Here is a 22,782-nt window from a genome sequence, read left to right as displayed (position 1 = left end):
GGCCGGTTCCGCATGCAAAACCGCGAATATCGACGCCATGAATTTTCACCGGCCCGTCCCCCCCGCCCCTAATTCGGCGCCCGCCGCGGCGACCCAGCCGTTCCGAAGATCGTTCACCCGGCCGCGTAAATTTTAAACGAGAGAGCCTGCGGCTCGGCTCAAATGGCGTTTCGGTGTCTCGCGATGTACCCTCCATTTTGGATGCCTAACATCCTGCTTCCGCGCGCTATTAGACGAGCACCCAGCGCGATCACGCCTCCGCAGGAACCGAGCGGCAGTTTGCGGCCGCTTCGTCGTTCCCGGCGAAAATTATGGCGCTGCCGGAATTGCGTCGCATCCGGCTCTTTCTTGATTTAAGGGCTCGACCGGCTTTTATTCGGTCCGCTCGCTCTCTGCCGCGTTCACGGATATCTCTATGGACGATCGCCGGCGATCGCGTACATCTTCGAACCGCCCGCTCTCTCTCTCTCTCTCTCTCTCTCTCTCTCTCTCTCTCTCTCCCTCTTCCTCGTGGAGACGATTCTTAGACGATCTGTAACCGGTTCCTGGATTTTCTGGATTTTCTGTATTTGGGGAAGATGCGGTTACGCGGAGTTCGGAACCGCAGAGACGTTGGAGGATTGCTCTTGTCGATTGTCGGATCGACGTTAAAATTGCTAACGGAGTAAGCGATTTTTATTGCGAACGATGCAGAGTATTTTTAAGGTCGATACAGATCTACGTGCCGGGCTCGGATTGTGCTGGCAGCGTGCTCGATTGAGAGTGAGAACATTATTAGCGATGTGTTTTTTTTTAACCATAATTTGAGCATGTGCGAGCATGGTGCCGGGCAGTACCGATGAGAGGACTGAGACCGATGCAGGACTCGAGATTAAAGTGCCTTAGACCGAGATTCGGAATTCAATTTTATCTTTCTCGGATTTGCCGATGCAATTGTGAGCTTTTTCTGATTAAAATAAGACCGGACACGATATAATTTTCGTAAGATTATAATGATTTTTGTGAAAAGTATAAATATACTCTTCATATTGATGTTAAGTTAAATATTTTAGGAAATCGATAAAACGTCATTCTACATAAAATTTTTATTTTTGCAGTTTATACACCTTCTGTATCAAAATATGTAACAAAATAACACACACATGCGCCGTTTAATTATATAAAATAAAAGTTAAATAAATACTTATTGTACTCATATAGCTGTTTCATATTTAGTAAATTATGCTTACGCCTTGAAATTAATGATAGAGCAAGTATAAAACATTATTCTTTAAAATAGGACATCTTGAATAATACCGTTATACTTTTTGAAAAATGTGTTAATGCTATGAATTCAGACTATTTAATAGAATGTAAAAGTATACTTTGCGTTTTAGCAGAGCAATAAATTTGTTACGCAAATTCGTCCACTAATAAAATTATTGAAAGTAACACGAACTAGATTATGTCAGGGTTATGCCAAAGTTATGCCAAATTTATGTCAGGGTTATGTCAGAGTTATGCCAAAGTTATGTAAAAGTTATGCCAAAGTTATGTCAGAGTTATGCCAAAGTTATGTCAGAGTTATGCCAAAGTTATGCCAAAATTATGCCAAAGTTATGTAAAAGTTATGCCAAAATTATGCCAAATTTATGTCAGGGTTATGTCAGAGTTATGCCAAAGTTATGCCAAAGTTATGCCGAAGTTATGTCAGAATTATGCCAAAGTTATGCCAAAATTATCCCAAAGTTATGTAAAAGTTATGCCAAATTTATGTCAGAGTTATGCCAAAATTATGCCAAAGTTATGCCAAAGTTATGTCAAGGTTATGTCAGGGGACGTGATTTCTTAAACGCCGAGGAAACGGACCTGGAAACGACGGCCGCGAGAGAATGCACGGTTCGCGACCTGTTACTTCATCCCTTCCGGGATCGATGACGCGGACGCTACCGGTCGAGAGTCTCGAATGCACTTGCTTTCGGCACCGAGCACCACTCGCGCTAACAAGAGTTAGAAAAAGCGGGCCGGGTGTCGTCGGAAACTCGCGCGTGCGAGCCTCCGTCGAACAATGCGTCGATCGAATCGGCACGAGAGCCTCGCGGAATCTCGAGAACCGGGGGGAGGGGGGGTAACAGGGGGAAAAACGAAACGGGTGAGAGCGGGCTGTAGAGAAATCGGTCGGAACGCGTTTGTTGGCGAACGATTGATCGTGTCGCCGAAAGAGAAAATTGTATGCGGTGTTTCAAATGATCGTTCGGGAAAAATACGTGTTCGCGGACGAAATTGTGCAGAATTGTCTTGCGTGTCGACAAATGAATTTTATTGAGTGTCAAAAAAATTCCTATGGCAGATCGAACGTTATCGACTGAAATGCAGGAAAGGTAAGGTTAGATCGGTTGAACAGGCTCGAAGATAAAAATACGCAAGTGCACGCTATGTCCACGAAACTTGGTCGTTGAAAAATTGCGAACTTCGGGGGTGCGTATTTTATAAATAAATTCGATTCTACGGAACGGATGACTTAAACTCTTTGTAAGAGTCGTATCTGTTTTTAATACTGAACGGTGAATCGTTCGTTTGAGAGTACTTCAACTTTTTCAAAACGGAATACGAACTGTTATCGTCCAACTAGAAGGTTCTCCCATTTTGAAAGAAATAGAAATGTTCAGCTCATGCATAAATATATGGAATAAAAGTTTCAGTGAATTTATAACTGTCCTCTGGGAACGGAAAAGTTACGAAGTTAAAAAATAACTGTCGAAATAATGGAAATGATAAAAATAACAAAAATAATAAAAATAACGAAAATAATAGAAATAACAAAAATAATAAAAATAACGGAAATAGTAGAAATAACAAAAATAATAAAAATAACGAAAATAATAGAAATAACAAAAAATAATAAAAATAACGAAAATAGAAATAACAAAAATAATAAAAATAACGAAAATAATAGAAATAACAAAAATAATAAAAATAACGAAAATAATAGAAATAACAAAAATAATAAAAATAACGAAAATAATAGAAATAACAAAAATAATAAAAATAACGAAAATAATAGAAATAACAAAAAATAATAAAAATAACAAAAATAATAAAAATAACAAAAATAATAAAAATAAGAGAAGGAAAAATAATAAAAATAATTGTCAGAACGAATTTCTCCAATTTCACGTCTACGACACCACAAAATACCAAATTTTGTCGTCTCCGCTATACCACTCACAAGGCATAAATATTTCGCGGACCTTAAGCCAAAAAAGCATAAACTCGTGAAAAATCTACAAAAGGAGGAATAAAATTGCCGAAAGAGAGAGATTGGATTGCTTTAATCGGCGGCCTCGATCGAGTAACGATTTTTTAAATGAAGATGAGAAGTTTGCTTTCCCGCATAGCCAATAAAACATCACCGACATAGAGTTGCGACAACGATTTATACATACGTATATATAATGATTACCGTATATGATTACTATATACTATACATACACATGTATATATGTATATATGTCTTACACTTTAATACTTTCGCGGGATTTCCGCGGGCAGTTTTCTCGAATCCGTCCGAGGGCAATGCGGTCCCGCATAACCGCGCGAGTCGTTCACGGGCGTCGAGACGACGGATGGCGGAGGGGGGGGGGGTGGCGGACAGGGTGCACTGAGTTACGCTTTCATGGCGCGGCTACAACATAATTCAAAATCTCATTAGACCGTCGCCATGAAGTGGAATTTTTTGCCCATTACACCGGCTGCGGGCCATGTAAGAAGGACGCCGGTTTTCGGGGTGAAAAAGGGTTGCTTCCGCCCCCGCGCCGACGTCGATGCATCCCTTCCGGGCCCCACCGGTGGCCGTGGTAAATCAGACCGGTGTATCGGGACACTTTCATCCGCGTTCTCGTTCCTGCACGGCGAAATTATATGAGCACGGTGGTGAAATACGGCGGCTTTACGGCGATTACCCCGCGAACAAAAAGGGAATCGGGAGTAATGAGTGTCTGCACGGCGAACGGCCGTGCATTAGGTCGGATTATGCGAAAACTACTAGTTGCGCGCGCGCGCGAGCCACGACAGGCGTAAACGTTCCAGCTCGCGTTTTTTCGTCCGCGAGCCGCAGCGCCGTTTCGGGAGAAAATTCTAGGCTGTTGCGCCGACTTACATCGCAAGTCACATTGATCACCGAAATTCAGGTCGATTCGTGCCGGATTATTATCGACTTTCTCCAAAAAAGATCATGCGCCACTTCGTTGTAATTCGATTGGATTTTTTTTCAGCGCCGCGTTCTCTACGCGCGCACTCTGCGCCGTCCACGGGGATGAACTTTCAGGCTGTGATAATTATGCGGAAGATGAAAGGCCAGAGTGCACTTTTGCAGCAATTTTTGCTGCGTTCTTCTCTTTGCTCCCGATAAGTTCTATTCCAATTTATTCCTTGCAATAATTGTAACAACAGCTGTCGAAACCGAAAGATTCGGTGGAATAGGTAGATTGTACAGGGTGCCGCCAAATACACCCCTCTCAAAAAGCATTAGGACACCTGCGGAAGATTAAACAAATGTGTCAATAATAGTTCAACAGTTTAGCAAGAGTATAATTTTAAATTCGTTGTATATGTGTATTGTATTGTGTTTTATTCGAGTTCAATTGATTGTATTTCGTTCTATTCTACTTTAATTTATTTCAGTTTATTTGATCTTATTTCCTCGTTTTATTTCATTTATTTCATTTTATTTTATGGCGCGTGAGGTACGAAGGGGGTGGGGGTGGACCGCTTCTGATCCGCGTGGAAATCAATAACAACTTTAACATTAAATATCCCAACCGGGTATCACATTTGATTCAGTTTTACCAGCTCTGTGCGAAATCTCATCAAAAAGCGATTATAGGTTAAGGTACGCTGTTCGGTAAAGCGCCGCAGTAATGTACGCACGTAGTCAAAAATCATGCGCCAAATATTGTGTTAGTAAATAATATTTGAGGATAGACGATATAGTGTCAGTGTGCGTCGATTTTTTTATCAAAGTAATGATTACTTTATCTAAAAATAACTATAATAACTATAATAAATAAATTGAATAATTTAGCGTTAATTAATGACCAAAATATAAATGCCTTTCGAATAAACGTTCACAGCTATCGTTAGTATTTTCATAAGATCCAACGTTTTCATAAGCTTCCGAATATCGAAAGTCAATAAATTAATTAAAACCGCGATCGCTGTTACTTGCATGTCGTAAGTTATCAATATTAAACGCATAAAAAGTTATGAGATTCGTTTTCAGAAGATTACACACTATAGAATATTAGATTTTATTACTTTAATAAAATACCGCAGCGCATTTGGGGCGTCCGTAGTAATACCCACACTTAACCTAATACAGTAAAGAACCATAAACGATAAAATTTGAATACAACGTTCGATATCAATGAAAGAATAAAATCATATATTGAATAAATCACTCATAAATGTATCTTTAGAATTAGATTTAAAGAAATCAACGATCCGTCATTATGTCGGGTTCCGCGAGCCTAGCGTTAATATACCGACTGAAAATTCAACGAAATTAACGTAACATTAATGAGCAGACTTCTAATAAATTTCCGAAATATTCGACTAAACAATATAATCCTTACATAACGCTTACACAACGCTAAAATCCTTAATTTAACGCTAACATTACCTTGACATAACGCTCGACATTTGAAAGTTCGACGTTAATCGCTCGTTAACGATCAGCGATCACTTCTATAAAACGCCGCAGTATTTGGGTCGTCCGCGGTAATAGCCACGCTTACCCTAGCATTTCCGTTCGCAATTTTTATTCGAACGACATTATAGCGACATTCTTAACACGCTTCCGGTTCTTTCGAATCGCCGTGTCGCCGGCCAAGTCCGTGGAAGAACGACGACGTCGAGGTTCATTAGATCGCGCGCGCAAAACACCGGCGTTAATTGCAGCCCCGAGCCGTCGTCCCGCCGCTTACACGGCTACTCGGAAAGTTACAACGATTCCGTAAATCGGGATGAATAATTCCGTGCAAGATGCGCGATAGCGGTCCATTAAACGGCGATTAAGGGATTAACTACTTGGCAATTTTAACAGCAAACCGACGAGTTTGGAACTCCGCGACTTCTTAAACAAGCAGCCTGGGCGGCGGGGCGAGGCGGGGTGGAAGAACGCCTCTCCTCCGGAGAGGATCGTCTCGGCAGCTTCGCTTTAACGCGCGAGTTTCGAAACCGGAGACGTTCGTTTTCTCGAAAAATCACGGCATCTCCGCGCGGACAGCGAGCGGATTCTCGCGGAGTGGGTTCTCGCGTTCTCGTAAGCGCGTTGTCCGAGGGGCGCGCCGGCGTTCGCGTTCCGGGGCGCCGTTTTACGGGCTCGTCACCTTCCAGCGAAGCACGCGAGAGCTCGCCGCGTCTATCAACACCTATTATCTCGCTTAAACACTGAAAGCTCGAATTTTAAAGCCGCGGCGCGCGCACGCGTAATTTGCCCGTGGCAACGCCGGCACAAATAAAACCGCGCCGCCGAGCGTATTCCGCGTCACGCGCTCACCCTAATTTCCCCCGGTAAAAAACCGCCCACACACGCCCTCGACGTCGCGTCCTCGAACGTCCTTATCCACCTCCGACCGCGAGCACGCCTTTATAAAAATTCAATTGCCAATTTGAAATTACAAACAAACGGGGCCACGGTTAATCCTCCGCGCGCCTACCACCCCCTCCCTCCGATATCTGTGGACGTTTAACGACCCGCTCAACCCCTCCATGCTTTCCACAAATACTGCTCGAATCGGGTCCCCCAGGTTCTTCCCGCGACAAAAATAGGGGCGTTTCGAGCAAAATATTAAAGAGGGCTGGATTGCAACGCGACCGGAGGGTTGCGTGCATTTATCGCAGTCTGGTGGTCGCGAACTCGGCGCAGAATTTAATGCAGCCTTCGTGTTATTTTCGTTCGGATAGCTGCGCTGGTGGAGCCGGTTACTGTGGGCTGACCGGTTGCTGTACCTTTTAGCATGTTTTCGGGCGTAATTGATCTTATGTTTAGCGAATTGGAGATGTGGACATTTTTTATTCGAAAATGAACAGAATAAAGGAATACAGAAATTTAATATTATATTATACATTATATTATAGTCTATATTATCATATTGCACATTATATTATTATATATATTATAATATATATTAACATATGTATTATAATATATATATATATATTATCATATTATACATTACATTATTAAACATATTATAATATATATAATATTAAATTTCTGTATCCTTCTATTTTGTTTATATATAGCATATATATTATATATAATGCATTATATATGTATATTAATTATTAAACAATGAGTACTATCGTTTACCAACACATGTATTTTTTACTGGCCAAATTTATTCTTCAGATAATTTACAGTTCAGTTAATTTATAATAACTTCATCATTAATTTCACATGTCTCTTTAACCTTCCACCGTGTATTTTTTCGTAACAAAATTGCATTTATCCAAACTTCATATGACGTCTGTTATAAAATATGCACTTGGGCCTCCCTTATCCGAACAGTTATTTCGCCGAATAATATATACGATACAGAACTCGAACAAAATTTTCAAATAATAGAATGTTTTGGTATTAGAATACAACAAAAATAAACCCCGGGATAAAAAAATCTCTATCGTGCATGAACAGTGAAATTGATCAAAAAGTTGCTGGTAGAGATATCACAATAAATTCGATAAAATACGTCAGAAACGAGTGATTTCAACTGTTTTGGTAAATCTAATATTAAAAGAAAAAAGAAACAAGAACAGAATTTACATGGAAAAATAATCAACGAGCCGTCGAGATCAAAATGCCGAGAAGTTATTCGACGCGAATCGCATTCCACGAGACAGGAGGAATATTCGGATCGCGGCGCAAATGGGCCTTGGTTCGCGGCGTTTTTTTTTACGGTGAACGGTTTAAGGGCGTTGTTATGGAAGGGCGCCGGACAATTTCAGGGGTGTGATTTCGTTATCCATTGATTCCAGGCGCGGGCGGCGACGTCGGACGCGGCCGATATCCTCCCACAGGGCTATTTAGTGCACGGCCCAGGAGCAGAGAGGATGAAGGTGGTGAACGCGCGCGCGAACACGCTCACAGGCCACCCACACATCCGCCAGGTGAGTTTAATATCCCGGTGTAGTAACGCGGCGGTAACGCGGCGCGACGAGAAGCAGGAAGGCCGCCAAGATTATTGCTTCGATATTGGCCGGATGTCAGCCGCCGATGGAACGTATCCTTTCCCTGGTCGATCTCGAGACTATCGCCGGCCCTGTCCTCCTCGCCGACACCCCCGCGAGCCACCCTCTCGAGCCGGGGGCTTCCGGGGACTCGATTCCCCGACCGCTTCCTCCGCAGAAAGTCGTAAAGTCCACGAAAACTCGTCGACGCCGCTCGACGAAATTGTCGGCGAGATCCGACGTTTCGTAGCGAATTTTCGGAGGAGATGCTTCTCTTTTTAATTGTTCCACGGAACTTTTATAGCCGGCCGGAGCCGATACCTCCGTCGCCGAGCGCGGCGAATTTTTACCGGAAATCGTTCTCTTGCCGAGCGACGCCGCGGCGTGTCACTTTGGAAAATCTTATTTGCCGTTCAATTTTTGGAATTTCGCCACGCCGCCTTTCGTCGCTCGCTTGATATCTCCCCGACAGTCGATCCCTGGATTCGCGGAGGATATTTTTTCGAGACTTCGCCGTTCGACGGGATCCACGGTCAAATATTGTCGTTGACATTTCGGACCGAGAAGCCGGGGTGAAATGCTTTCGTTACTTTCGCGAATTGTCGATGACAATGTCACATCTGTAGCGCGAGAATTCATTTCTTTTTTTAGATTGTCTGCGTCAATGTCTGACATCGTGCGATTGTTTGCAAACGAAAAAGGTCTATAATGATATTTACAATATAATATTTATAATATGTAGATTTATAATATAATATTTATAATATGTAGATTTATAATATAATATTTATAATATATAGATTTATAATACAATATTTAAAATATGTAGATTTATAATATAATATCTATAATATATAGATTTATAATATAATATTTAAAATATATAGATTTATAATATAATATCTATAATATATAAATTTATAATATAATATCTATAATATATACATTTATAATATAATATTTATAATATATATTTAAACGGCAAAAATCCCGTTACCACAAAAAGTTCAAGAAGATTTACAAACAATAGAAATTAAGAAATAAGAAAGAAAATGAATATTAGAAAATGAATAATAATGAAAATGAATATAAATTGAGAGTGACAATAAAAGTGAAAAACGAGAAGCAATAATTGATAATAATTATAACGAAATGTAGTAATTATAATAATATTAATAATGATAGTAACAGAAATAATAATAAATATTAATATGATGCTTCATTCAAGATAGATTTTAGTTAGATTCGATTACAGAAATAAATTTCACGATCGGACTTTTTATTTCGAATTATATTTCACGAGCAGTAAAACAAAAGACTAATTATAATCATTCGGGCGGAAATGTGTTAATAATTCTATCCCTACCGAAAAATAGGCTAAACTTTTCATTGGGGATTCCTATTTTTTTGACTTTCCAGCGTACACACACACAAACATTCCATGGACTTTTGCCATGAAAAGTGCTAAACTTTTCCTCAGAGGTTATATCAAGGTTATGTCAAGCTTAAAACTACGTCAAAAGGATATGTCAAGGTTAAAATTACGTCTATGAACCGAGAACGCTTCAACATGGCACGTTAACCTTAAAAAAAACTGAAAATTCGTCGACTTTGGACACGCATAACTTTGTAACAAATGAATCCAGGACTCATTTCAATCACATTCCTAGATTCAGAATTTCATTCTATGAATTTCTCGCGACAGAATCTATCGTAACCTACACCGGAAAGTGAAAAAAATCGAAACCCCCAATGAAAAGTTTGCACCGAAAAATATCAACCGAGCCGGTCTCGCGAAGAACTTCCTCCCGGTAAATAATTATCGGCGAATAAGCGAGTGTTGCGGCCAGAATCTCGAGTTAAATCACGCGATAAGGGGTTAATCCGGAGAGGGATGGGTGAGATGGGAGGCGAAGATCATGTTCTTTCGTAGTGCGAAGCGATTCACAGAGTCTCGGGACGATCTCTGCGCTTCGGAATCCGAGGTCGTCGGGCTCACGTGTGCACGTTGTACCGAGGGTCGCGCCGTTATTAAGCCATCTCTTACCGGTTATATCTCTCCTGTAAGCTCTCTCGCATCCCCCGGCAGCCCTGGCACACCGGGTTTCCGGCTCTGTTCGAGCCGTGCACGGCGCGCGAATCGAAATTCACGGGCCACGAATCGGGAGCCCGACGCCGGTACGTGTGTATCTGGGCGCGAGGAGCCGGCTTGCGGAAGTTACGTCCTGGCTGAAGGATTACCGGGTATCCGCCGCGATGGGAAATAGCTTATGTTCACGCTGCGACGCACCCGTTGTTCAAGGAACCGGCGCGCGCGCGCGCCGCGGCCCCGGCTCGTTGTTGACCGCGGCGAGCTTTTTCGCGCGGACCGCAGAGGCTGCCTCTCGACTTCGCGGTGGGAACATTCGAACGTGTTCGCGAGCTTTAATCGCAGGGAAGTTCGACCGCCGCGGCAACTACCGATCGACCTCCTGGCGGGCTGGACTCTGACACGACGGACTTTTTGGGAACTCGTGCGAGGTTCATTGCTTCTCTTTTTTATTTACTAATTTGTTTACTCATTTATCATGGTCGTATCAATGGCTAAGAAATTAGTTGATAAATATAAATTAGTAGTGTAATATAAAAATTAGCAGTAAGAAAAATTAGTACTAGAATAAAAATTAGTAGTAAAATAAAAATTAGTAGTAGAATAAAAATTAGTAATAAAATAAAAATTAGTAGTATATAATATTAAAATTAGTGGTAAGATAAAAATTAGTAATAAAATAAAAATTAGTAGTAGAATAAAAATTAGTAATAAAATAAAAATTAGTAGTAGAATAAAAATTAGTAATAAAATAAAAATTAGTAGTAGAATAAAAATTAGTAATAAAATAAAAATTAGTAGTATATAATATAAAAATTAGTAGAGAGTAAAATAGAAATTAGTAGCATATAATATAAAAATTAGTAGTAAAATCAAAATTAGTAGTAAGATAAAAATTAGTAGTATATAACATAAAAATTAGTAATATATAATATAAAAATTAGTAGTATATAATATAAAAAAGTTAGTAGTAAAATAGAAATTAGTAGTATATAATATTAAAATTAGTGGTAAGATAAAAATTAGTAATAAAATAAAAATTAATACTAAAATAAAAATTAGTAGTAAAATAAAAATTAGTAATAAAATAAAAATGAGTAGTAAAATAAAAATTAGTAATAAAATAAAAATTAGTAGTATATAATATTAAAATTAGTGGTAAGATAAAAATTAGTAATAAAATAAAAATTAGTAGTAGAATAAAAATTAGTAGTAAAATAAAAATTAGTAGTAGAATAAAAATTAGTAATAAAATAAAAATTAGTAGTATATAATATAAAAATTAGTAGAGAGTAAAATAGAAATTAGTAGCATATAATATAAAAATTAGTAGTAAGATAAAAATTAGTAGTATATAACATAAAAATTAGTAATATATAATATAAAAATTAGTAGTATATAATATAAAAAAGTTAGTAGTAAAATAGAAATTAGTAGTATATAATATTAAAATTAGTGGTAAGATAAAAATTAGTAATAAAATAAAAATTAATACTAAAATAAAAATTAGTAGTAAAATAAAAATTAGTAATAAAATAAAAATGAGTAGTAAAATAAAAATTAGTAATAAAATAAAAATGAGTAGTAAAATAAAAATTAGTAATAAAATAAAAATTAGTAGTAAAATAAAAATTAATAGTATATAATATAAAAATTAGTAGATAAATATAAATTAGTAGTATAATATAAAAATTAGTAGATAAATATAAATTAATAGTATAAAATAAAAATTAGTAGCAAAATAAAAATGAGTAATTCCAGAACCCAGCCGAGAACTCTCCGAACCAGAAGCAGCAGCATTCCGCAGCAGATTAAAAAAAGGTTGAGTAAAAAAGTTGCAAGCCTTCCAGCCGGATGCAACGATCTCCGAGGCGTAGTCCGCTCCTCGGCAGGCCGCGCCGACAAAATCCGAGCCTCGGAACATCGTCTCGGAAGATATTTTCCAATCCCGGAGCGTGTCTAGCGAGCTGCTAAAAAGAGGTCCATCGATTTTCGGGTAGATTGAGAAGCTATATTCCTGGACGGACACGCGGCCCGAACGATCGGGCGCCGGGGATATCTCATTTGCTTCTCGGGGCATAAAACGGGCTTGTCTTCATCTCGCCGGCGAAAGTATTTCGCGCGGCGAGCAGCCTGATCGTCATCAAATTTTCATCAGCAATCTCCTCGGCGCGGTGCTCCATCGGCAGACGAAATAAATTTATAAGCCGCGGCGAGAAACGGCTCGGAAGAGCGCGGCATCGGCGTCTGCCGGAACAGCGATCCACGACCGGAATATCCGTTTCGCAATTTTCATATTTTTAACGATTCTTCTTTCTAATTGGTTTACAGCCACTCCCCCCGCCCTCCCTTTAGAGTTTTAAAGTCGAAAATATTAGTTCATTCGAGGAAAAGAGAACATCGATTGGAAAACATGCAAGGGTTACTATAAACTGCTGTAACTTTGCGAGAAAAAATCGCAACCGGGTTTCTTTTGTTTTAGATTGAGGGGAAAAGATCGAACTTCGTTCTGCTGCAAACGGCATCTCGGACAAAAATTTTCCAAAGTCCATGTAATGCGTCGAACTTGACGAGTATATAATATTCAATATGACGAACATAGCCTCGCATTTAAAGGGCTACAGTAACGAGGGCGCATGGAACTTAAAATCTGGATACACTGTCCGAAAGTAGAGGTTTCAAGCTTTAATTTCGAAAAAGATTCATCATGCTGCGACGATTTTTCACGGAGATATCGTCAGTCGAAGCTGACCAATTTCGTGAAACTTGACAATTTTCGATATGACAAACACGGTTTCCCATTTAAAGGGTTACAGCAGCGAGGGTGCATCAAACTTAAAATTCATAGTATATTGTCCTAAAGTAGAGGTTTCAAGCTTTAATTTTAAAAAAGAGTCGTTGTCCTAAGGTAATTTTTCACGGAGTTATCGTCACTCGAATTTGGCCGATTTATATCCATCTTCCTATGCTATATTCATGTCACGTGGCCTCCGAATTGCCTTCGAATCGTGTCAGGTGGCCTCCGAATTGCCTCCGAATCGTGGCAAAAAATTAAAAACAAAAAGGTTAAGTCATCGTTTTTATTCTAGCATTACTATGTATTCATATTAACGTACACCGGCATGCCGGCCGCTGCCTTTTTCCGCCGACTGTTCAAAAAATCGCGACTCAGTATTCTCGGATCTGCCGGTTTCAATGCCGAACTCCGAACATTTCTGGGAGAAATTACTGTACACGGTCTAAGACCGAATCCATCCAGCACTGCGACCAACGGAATCGAGCGATCGCCGACGGAAAACCGGCGCAAAAATATTGACAAAAGCCGTGCCAGTGAATTAGCGGCGTTCGATAGGAAAACGGCGAGATAGACAGAGAAAGAGAGAGAGAGAGAAAGAGAGAGAGAGAGAGAGAGAGAGAAAGAGAAAGAAAGAGAGGGAGAGAAGGAGAAAAAGAGAAAGAAAGAGAAGACCCTAGAATGAATTCCGTGGCTGAACAGCCTAGCCGCTCTCCTCCATTACGGCACAAAGAAAATTCTGCAAAAAGACCGCGCTCGATTGGTGCTCCACTCTTTTCGAGTCGTTCCAATCGGCATCGAGTGCGCGAGGGTTGGGGACGGGTTACTGAAACCTGCGGCGAAGAGGGGCGGTTGGAGGAGATCAATCGTCGTTGCGGAAATGCGTTGATTTAGCAAACAGAGCAATGAGAAAGGGGGATGATGGACGGGTGGCGTTCGTGCTACTGGTGCTACACCACCACCACCACCAGCGGCGGAAGAAGAGGGAGGGAGGGAGAGGGGCAGGAGGACAGTGTAAACGCGGATGGAAAGATGAACAAGCGACAGGAAAGAGAGGAGCGAAGGATGCGCCGCGAGGGGAGCGAGAGGCCGAGGGCTCGAGGAGAGAGAGAAAGAGAGGAAAAGGGACCGTGTGCCTTTAGTAATTACGGTCGGCACAGTGGAATCATTTGTTTGCGCATTGTTGCCGCAAAGCATTGTTGCGCAGCGGAACACATTTCGCCCCTTGCGTCCTCTCTCTCTCTCTCTCTCTCTCTCTCTCTTTCGCGTCCTCCACCTGCTCCTCCTCCTCCGTCCCTTTCTCTCTCGGCCGTTCCACGTTCGAGCGCGGTTCAAACGCATTGTGCCTTCGCAGGCACGGTTTCCACTCGCGCGGACCCCAACGCGGACGCTCGCGCGATCGGATACGCCGGATCGCGTGTCCGAAACTTCGGAAATTCGCGGCCCGATCCGGCCCGTCCTTTCCGGCGACAAATTAAGGGGAGCCCGCCAACTAACCGGCAACCAGAGCTCGCGGAAAAACCACGGCGTCGGTCGAACAGCTTCGCCACCCCTTGCTGTATCCTTTCAGCGAGAGCCGTGGTAGTTGGGTGGCTTGTAGTCGCTGGAATAATTCAGCGCGGGTTCTGGACGACGAGAACAATTAATTCAACGACTCGTTACACGAGAGCTCGATGAGATGGAGAATTTATCGATGACCGAAGTGATAAATTACGAACGCCGATCTATTCTACGGTTTGAACGATACTTTATACGAAGAATAGGTTAGGAGAAATTTGTTAATATTCTTCTGGTGAAGATAGAAGCGGCATTATAATTTGCTAATGTATAATTTTCTTTCTGACATTTTGATATAAATGTAGAGTCTGTAGGACTCGGAGCTGTGCGGAATTACAATTGAATTGCGAGAGGAATTGTAATTACAATGTAATTCGATTACACTGCAATTCGAAATCCGATTGCATTGTATTTGAATTGCACTGTATTTCAATTACACTCGTGATTGAAATAATTAGCAACTGAATTAACTGAAAGATTTGAATTGTGTGAGTGAGTTACAATGTTGTTGAATTACGATGTAATTGAAATGCAACGCAGTTGAAGTATGATGTAATTGAATTACAATGTAATTGAAATGCAAAGTAGTTAAATTACAATGAAATTGAATTACAATGAAATTGCATTACAATATAATTGAATTACAATATAATTGTGTGAAATACAATATAATTGAAATACAATGTAGTTGAGTTACAATGTAATTGAAATACAATGTAGTTGAATTATGATGTAATAGAAATACATACAATGTAATCGAAATACATACAATGTAATTGAATTACATACAATGTAATTGAATTACAATGTAATCGAAATACATACAATGTAATTGAATTACGATGTAATCGAAATACATACAATGTAATTGAATTACAATGTAATCGAAATACATACAATGTAATTGAATTACGATGTAATCGAAATACATACAATGTAATTGAATTACGATGTAATCGAAATACATACAATGTAATTGAATTACAATGTAATCGAAATACATACAATGTAATTGAATTACAATGTAATCGAAATACATACAATGTAATTGAATTACAATGTAATCGAAATACATACAATGTAATTGAATTACAATGCAGTTGAATTACAATGTAGTTGAATTAACATGTAATTGAAATACAATGTAAATGAAATACAATGTAATTGAATTACAATGTGTAGTTGAATTACAATGTAATTGAAATACTATATAATTGAATTACGATGTAGTTGAATTACAATGTAATTGAATTACAGTATAATCGAAATACATACAATGTAATTGAAATACAATGTAATTCGATGACGTAATTGTAATGAAATGTAATTCGATGACGTAATTGTAATGAAATGTAATTCGATGACGTAATTAAAATACAACATAATTCGATGACGTAATTGTAATGAAATGTAATTCGATGACGTAATTAAAATACAACATAATTCGATAACATAACTCAATTACAATATAACTCAATTAGCCCAATTCCGTATAAACCGCCATTGACAGAACAATGGAGCATAAATCCATGCGAAATGTCTCGTGGAAGAACGAGACGATCGCAGCGATTGCAAAAATTAGTAGATCGATCGAATCGTCGGAAATATCGTCGCATCAGACCCGGAAAGGATTTCTCGTGGAATTTGGTTCCCGTAACGAAAACGCGGCTTTGATTCGGAATAGATTGACTTTTTCGGGGGAATTACTCTCAACGACGCATTCCACGGTCCGTGAGAGGAAAGCAGCTGAAAAGCGGAAGACGATCTACGGTACCTGTGTGCACGCCCGTACGTGTAGCTTTACTTGGAAATTCCAGCCTCCGGTCGGTGCACCCTCGGCCCCGTCTTACGTTTCGCCGACGCGGCGCGGTGCGGCGCGCGCCTCAATCACTATGAATTTTCGGGTAATACATCCTTGGGGACTCACCTTTGACCCGCTTCCGCTCAGTAGACCAGGCTAATTTTGCAGAAGTTCGCCGGGTTCCGGGGCAACAACTCCGTATTTCCACGGCAACATGGCCGACGGTATGTTCCGCGAGGTTTCTGCGGCGGATCCTCGAGGAGACGTGAACGTGAAATATTTAACCGGGTAATGAGACTCCAACAATGTTGATTAAATCAACAGCAATATCCACTGGCCTGCCCGGGCGCCGGCTCTGTAAACAGCCCGAGACACAACGTTGTTACCGATGAATCGGGGGTCGGCGCTTTTGTTCTCGGTCGTGCCAGATCCAGGCTACAGAGTGTCCTAAAATTATGTCATTTCCTGGAAATTAGGGGTTCCTGAGATCATTTGAAGTAACTTTTTCCTTTACAACAATTTTCTCCGAGGCATCGTTAACAAGTTATCGACGAGGAACAGTTGACCAATGAGAGGTGAGCTCGGATGGCGCTAGGCGGCCGAGCCAACGAGCGCTCGGAGCCCACTTCTGCTCATTGGCTCGGCTGCCTCGCGCCAGCAGAGCTCGCCTCTCATTGGTCAGCGTTTTTCGTTAATAACTCGCAAACGAAGCCGCGGATTGCAATTTCGCTGAGGAAAAAGTTGCTTCAAATGACCTCAGGAATCCATCATTTCCCGGATTAACATAATTTTTGGTCACTTTGTACATTACACGCCTTGATATACAGCGTACTGTAATTAATATTCAGACACCTTTAAAGCACTTAGCTGCAGCGATCTATTTTTAAGATCAATTCTGTACGCGTTTTGTCGATCACGCTGGACTATTTTGCTTGAATCGAATCATTATTATTTTATTGTTTGTATATTATGCGATTCCTTTGTTAATAAAAATCCATAAATTCTGTTTAAATTAGAACGCAATTCACATTTCTGTGCAACACGGATTTACTTTACTGTCTGAAATCCTGTGCCCCAAAGGGTTAATGTTAACGATCCGCATCTTCTCACACCATCACCCACAAAAAAAACAACAGAGTACGTCGGCGCAACGATCCAAATTTTCTTACCGTTCCCAGTCTCCGTAAGAAAAACGCACGAAGTCCGGCGATCCGGTGATCAAAAAGCTCCGAGAGCCGCATCGCAATCTTCCGGATCGTCCGATGATCCCGGCCGGCTGCAGTCGCGGAGTCGCGCGCACGATGGAAGCAATTTTTTCCGCGGGAACAGGTAGCTTCTTTCAGCAAAATTTGATTAGCGGGCTAGCTGGTGCAGTGTTAATCATCGAGCAGAACGATGGCGGAGGACAATGGCCCCGGCCCGAGCCGTTCGAGTCCCATCTCCATTACTCAGCGGGAGGGGGCTAGGAAAAAGTCAGCGACAGCGAATTGGACGTTATTAACGAAACACAACGATCGAAACGATCGGATCGACGGCGTCTGGCGGTGCTGCGGGTAGGCTGCGCGGGGGGGATGGAGGGTCGTGTACTCGGCATCGAGAGCCACGTTGAAAATATTGCCGACGATATGGTTCCCGTTGCCTCGACCCTCTCCATTATTTCCACGTCAGGTTCGACTTGCAACGGCCGTATTAATTATCGAAGATGCTACCGGAGCCGGCGAAGCAATTTTCCCCGGAAGCCGTGGGCTGGCGGACGCCGCCGGCGGGGATCGCGGGGAGGAAGGGAGGCAGGGTGAAACAGAGAAACAGAGAGGCGAGGGAGAAGGAGAAATAGAGAGAGAGAGAGAGAGAGAGAGAAGCATAGAGAGAGCAGAGAGAGACAGAGAGAAACCAAAACAGAGAGAGAGAGGAAGACAAAGAGAAACCGAAATACAGGAAGAGAGAGAGCGAGGTAGAGAGCGCGAGAATGCGGGAGAGAGCGAGAGAGCGGGAGAGAATGAGAGAGAGGGAAAGAGCGCGAGTACGGGAGAGTGCGAGAGAGTAGGATAGAGTGAGAGAGAGAGCGAGAGAGTAGGATAGAGTGAGAGAGAGCGAGAGAGAGCGAGAGAGAGCGAGAAAGTAGGATAGAGTGAGAGAGAGCGAGAGAGCAGGATAGAGTGAGAGAGAGCGAGAGAGAGAGCGAGAGAGCAGGATAGAATGAGAGAGAGCGAGAGAGAGAGAGAGTGCGCGCGAGAGACAAAGCGCGAGTGAGAGAGCGCGCGCGAGACAGAGAGCGCGAGAGAGCAGAAGAGAGCGAGAAAGCGGGAGAGAGCAAGAGAGGGCGAGAGAGCGTGAGAGAGAGAGAGAGAGAGAGCAAGAGAGGGCGAGAGAGCGAGAGAGAGAGAGCAAGAGAGGGCGAGAGAGCGAGAGAGAGATCGAGGGAGTGAGCAAGAGAGGGCGAGAGAGGGAGAGAGCAAGAGAGAGCACGAGAGAGAAAGCGAGAGAGAGCGAGAGAGCGCGGGAGAGAGCGAGAGAGCGCGGGAGAGAGCGAGAGAGACAGAACCAAAGAGAACAAGGCAGAGAGAGAACCAAAGTGAGAGAGAGAGAGAGAGAGAGAGAGAGAGAGAGAGAGACAGAACCAAAGCGCGCAAGGGGTCGGGGGGCAGAGAAGCCCGTTGTGCCGCGACGGCTATCGCGGCCGCCGAAGCGTATCGATCTCACGTCGAATATTCGATATCGCGCAATATTTCCTAATGGATATTCAATATTTACGATAGCGGACAAACGAATGCGGTGACCGGGTCGGCGGCTCGCGCAAAAGCAAGTCCAACGATCCCCGGACTTGTTTTGCGGAGGGAAAACCCGCCGGATATATGTATATGAAGCTCCGAGGAGATTCGGCGACCGTCAAACTATCGGCCGATGCCTCCGGGATACTCGATCCACGACCGACGTCAAAGAAACGGCCGCTGGGTTTGGTAGTCAAAATAGACGTATAGAATGCGGGCTGCACAAAGCCAATCCAACCAATCCGGCTAGCCAGTCGATAATGCCGATGGTAACGTTCCGAAAGGTATTAAAACGCGTCGATCCCAGAGAAGAGAAAGCCAATGCTCTAGAAAACAAATCTGTTATCCGAATGATCTGCCGACGACGACGGCATTCTTTTCTTATCTTTACCACGTCCGCATTGTCGTCGTTCACATTGTGGTCGTTTTAACCCTTTGCCGGACCATTTCCTTTGCTATTACAATGATCGGGACATTTTTGTGATCGCGGTAATTTCTATGCCTTTCTTAGTCTTCCTTACTTTTTACTCATTCATCGTCATTATCCTTGCTTCTTCTATATTCCTCCAACACTTATTGGAAGAATACATTTAGATTATAATATTAATATATTTTTATTTATATTTGGAATTATACTCGCTCTTTTTATTATTTATTATTTGCAACCGCAACATGCTCAGAGAAGTCCTTCCGATAATTTCATTGCATAAAGTATTACTTACAATTCCCTATGCTAGTTATGATCATGCTCGCGTATGATTATTACGCGCCTAATTATCCTGATTGATACAAGCATCTTCCGGAGAAAAGAACCCATAAATATCTCGTAAACCGAACGCTCGAACAACGCTCGAGCCACCGGAGATCCAAACAGCAACGTCCGCGTTCAAGAAATTCTGTTCGCTATATCTGTTCTAACAACTCCGAGCTATTATAAGGTAAAGATTGAAGCACCTTTCAGACGGAAGGCGGATGAATTTCCACGGAACCGAATGCTCGAATAACAAGTGCTCGGCGGGAGAAGCTCGACAAGTTTCCCGTGGAACGAACGAGTGCCGCGCTGGGGGGAGAGGGGGGACGGTTGGTAGCGGCGAGGTCGCGTTTTCGTCGGGCACAGCTTTTTTCCCCCGAAACATCTTGATACGAGCCGAACCGCTCGCAGCCGGAATTCCCTCCGCGAGGTTCACGGGATCTCTCGTGCGATCTAAGTGCGCCATTACGGTGCCGGAAGGACGTTTAATCTCCGCGGCTCAACCGTTTCAGCGTTTGCCGCCGCGGAGGACCTCGCCTCGCCTCGTCCCGCCTCGAGAGGATGCGCCGGAGGATCTACGTTGCATTTGCCGCGATTTTCTTCTCTCCGGCCCTCGCGACGTCCCATCTGATCCCGCCTGATCGCGCTCTTTCGCCTAACCCGACCGATCCGGACACCTGTTTGCAGTTACATTTGCAGAAGCAACGCTCCGAGATCCTCTGTTGCGAGGATCCGCGCGAGAGCGCGCCGCGATTGCCGCGGCAATCGCGTCCGAAGGTTTTCTATATCTGAAACGATTATGGTGTCATCGTTTAATCGGACGCCGCCGTTGTAAGGACTTATACGAGAGGACTATGGTGCACCGTAAATTATTCATCGGTGTTGACTTTGGTGAAATGCAGAAGCTGATAAAAGTGTTCGTACGCCTTTTAGGACGCCATAACTTTTTTCAAACTGGACTAAATGACGTGAATTGCTTTTTAGATGATGAAGGAATTAGTCTACTAGATAATTATTCAAATATTTGTCTTGCTTAATTTTGCTATTACTTGGAACTGCACAAAAGATAACTTCGTTTTTTAACCTTTTTTTTTAATCTGAGCCTATTACGAAAATTTATACGATAGCTTGTAAAATATAATCGCACAGAATCGAAGAACTCAAAATTATACAACATACTGAATATTGAAACTTCACTGTGTGTGAGCATTTGCTCAGAAATCACTATGGAAGGAAGAAGGAGAAGAAGAAGAAGAAGAAGAAATCACTATTGAAGAAATTATACGATAGCTTGTAAAATATAATCGCACAGGATCGAAGATCTTATAATTATACAACATCCTGAAGACTAAAACTTCACTGTTCGAGCATTTGCTCAGAAATCACTATGGAAGAAATCACCATGCAGGGCGTCCCAAAAATGTCTCGCATTACGGAAATGTGGGGTAGCCGAGGTGATTCCAAGTATCTTTTTCCTTTGCGAAAATGCAATCCGCGGCTTTGTTTACGAGTTATTAACGAAAAACGCTGACCAATGAGAGGCGAGCTCGCCTAGCGCTCGGCGGCCGAGCCAATGAGCGCACGAAGTCCAGTTCCGTTCGTTGGCTCGGCCGCCTTGCGCCAGCATATCTCACCTCTCATTGGTCACTCCTTTTTCGTTAATAACTCGTAAACGAAGCCGCGGATTGCATTTTCGCCAAGGACAAACTTACTTCAAATTACCTGAGGAACCTCCCATTCTCGGATTGCGAGACATTTTTGGGACACCCTGTATATGTATCTGTGACTTCTTTGAAATAAAGGAGCGCGAAGTCGAAAGAAGGACTGTGTATTTTTAAAAACTTTACAAATTACTACTGTACAAATTTACAAATTACAATTTATTATTTATTGGTCGACCGTCGAGATTGCCGTCGTCGTTAAAGAATTTATTATTATTATTATTTAAATTATTATAACGAAACATTGGCTACGTAGAGCGGTTTTTTGGATGCTGTGAAACGATACGAAACGAATGAAGAAAGTGAAGACAGACGAAACGCGGCGAATTTTCTGTCGGCCGACGATTTGCGAAATCCATAGTGCGCTCATTAGCGATTTAAACAATTCCGCTTGTCCGCCGATTAAAAGTGACTGGGGGGGGGGGAAGAAGAGCGTCGGCGGCAGCGGAACAGCAAGCAGTCTCTTAAAAGAGCCGTGAATCCGGTAACATTTGTTAAGCCGTCTCGCGGCGGACGCTTTAAAAACCGTGCCATTTGTAACGTCGCGACGAAGATGGTGTCCCCGGTAACGAGAGGAGGCACGTCGCAAGAAAGGCATTCGAGATATCTCGCGATTAATCCGAAAGGTCTGCGCTGCTCTTGCAAAAAGGAACGCGTCGATTCTGCTACAGCTCCGTTCCTCTCTCCCTCTCTCTCCTTCTCTCTCTTCCTCTCTCCTTTTTTCTTCCTGTCTCTATCTTTCTCTCTCTCTCTCTCCCTCTGATTCCATGCTCCCGCTCTCCTATTCTTCGTTCTCCTCTTAATTCCACCTTTAAAGCGTCGCCATCGGCATTACCGATGTTTCCCTCAAATTGATGCGACGATTAACGACGATCGAATTTCCGTCGGTGTCCCCATTCATTTCCATACGGTCTCGTCCGATAGATTCAGGATTTACCGAGAAATAAACGCCCGGGCTCGGCTGCGGAAGGTAAACTCGCCGGCAACGGCCAGATTGCAAAGAGCTGCGCGACGCGACCGTTCAGATAGAGGAGGACTCGAGGACTCGAGGCGAGATTAAACGAGACTTTATTTTGCGTGCCAATTTGCT

The 22,782-nt window shown here is 42.3% G+C and overlaps 1 protein-coding gene across 1 annotated transcript in view; it reads left to right on the top strand.

Annotated features, from left to right (window-relative positions):
- The window catches only part of sfl (N-deacetylase and N-sulfotransferase sfl), a 755,463-nt gene that overhangs the window by 243,515 nt on the left and 489,166 nt on the right, over positions 1 to 22,782 (top strand). Inside the window, exon 3 of the mRNA XM_033485087.2 lies at positions 8,020 to 8,151. The gene's annotated coding sequence lies outside the window, so the exon portion shown is untranslated. The remainder of the gene's footprint in view (positions 1 to 8,019; positions 8,152 to 22,782) is intronic.

The sequence above is a fragment of the Megalopta genalis genome, chromosome 12 (genome assembly GCF_051020955.1).
Source record: "Megalopta genalis isolate 19385.01 chromosome 12, iyMegGena1_principal, whole genome shotgun sequence".
In the NCBI taxonomy this organism is placed as follows: Eukaryota; Metazoa; Arthropoda; class Insecta; order Hymenoptera; family Halictidae; genus Megalopta; species Megalopta genalis.
Note: the sequence above shows the minus strand (reverse complement) of the source record. Positions and strands in the feature narration are given on the sequence as shown.